A 1,661-nucleotide genomic window follows, 5' to 3' on the forward strand; every position below is an offset into this window, starting at 1 on the left:
GCGGAGTCTGAATGACCCATGCAAGACCCTCCCTAACTTTACATGGAAAAGTAGAAGAACTCATAAAACAGCAATTAGGTTTTTTGTTTTTTTCAATTTGAGACCAAAAAAAAAAAAATGCACAAAAGGAAGATAAGATGTGAGAAATACAACTGCATCTTGCTCACATGTGGACCTCAGACTGCGCAGCCCAGAGCCTGCCCGGGGGTGAGGCCCTTTAGGCCCTGGACTCAGCCGCCATGGCTCAGTGATGGATTAATTCTGCATTCAACCGTGTTTTAAACTCTTCTGACAAGAGGTTTTTACTGTCCTAAAAGGGCTGGTAATCAGGGCCCCGCTGTGTTTCCAGGGTATCAGAGCCACAGGGAGCCCTGAAGAGCAATCAGAAGTGCACTGGCCCCCTGGAGCGTGGGAGGCTGCTGGCTGCCTGTCCTCCGGGTCCCGGGTGAGGACGCTCAGGGGGCAGCTCAGCGAGTCTGAGGATGTGCAGGCTCCGTCCTCCAGAGAAGCCTCAGCTCGCTGCCCTGGCTGCGACGAGGAACGTCTTGTCCTACAGCGGCTGAGAACCAGAGGCAGGCTGCCCACCGGCTCATGGATCCCAGTGTGTGCACTGAGCTGGGAAATTGTGCTTCAAAACACACACACACACAAAAAAAAAAAATGGAAGGAAGCTCAAAGTAAAAAAGGCCTCTAAAGCAGCCGTTCATTCTTCAGTGCAGTTTACTTTCACACTAAAACAGCAGTAATGATGTGCTTCGCTCCTCTCCGTCTGACCTGAGGGTGCTGAGGACGGGCCCTCACAGCCAGAGCGCTGAGCTGTCACTCAAACACAATGTTCTCGGCGTGTTCGCCTGGAAGAACAGCCCGCTCCACTGCCTGCAGCTCTGGCCTGGCAGGTCGTCCCTCACTCGCCAATTCCTGGTGCTCTGTCCGCCCCAGGTCTCCTGGGCGCAGAGGGGGAACCGAGAGGGGGGAGCGGGCTCCGGGCCTGGGCTGCAGGTGGGGCCAGAAGGATGCGCTCCTGCTTCCCTCGCTCAGCTCAGCACAGAGCCCGACGCTGAGGGAGCTCCTGTTCGGGGACCTCAGGCGTGGCAGGCAGGGCTGGTGGCAGCGGGGAGCAGGCCAGGGGCAGAGACTACTGGTACGTGGAGGCAGCGCGCAGTGGGACCGCGACAGGAGAGCAGAGCCAAGTGCTCAGGAGGTGCTTGGCTTACACTCTGTGGTGTTTGGAGGAGGGGGCTGACGGGGCCTAACACACAGAGCTAATCCCGTTTTCCTGCCGCCAGATGCTTTCTGAACACGTCCCTCGAGGCTGGGCCTGTGCCTGGGCCTCACATACACGCTCTGGCCAGCTCTACGGTAAGAACTAGCTGAGCACACACCACCGGGCAGGCTGCCTCGCAGAGGAGATGCAACAAAAGGGCCCCAGTTAGCGATGTGGTCATGGTGTGGAAGCCACAAAGGTGGGAACTCTCGGGGGCTGCAGGGATGGGAGACCAGCACCCCAGAGGCTGGGAGGCAGGCACTTGAGTTCCTCGTCCTGGTGGATCCCCCTGGCGGGAGGCGCCCAACACCCCAAGGAGCTGGGCCCCCGGGGGGAACCCCGCACAGCTCCTCCTCCATGTCACAGACAAGCACGCGAGTTGCCGGGAGACTGAGGG

This window comes from Pipistrellus kuhlii, unplaced genomic scaffold (assembly GCF_014108245.1).
Source record: "Pipistrellus kuhlii isolate mPipKuh1 unplaced genomic scaffold, mPipKuh1.p scaffold_m20_p_21, whole genome shotgun sequence".
Taxonomy (NCBI): Eukaryota; Metazoa; Chordata; class Mammalia; order Chiroptera; family Vespertilionidae; genus Pipistrellus; species Pipistrellus kuhlii.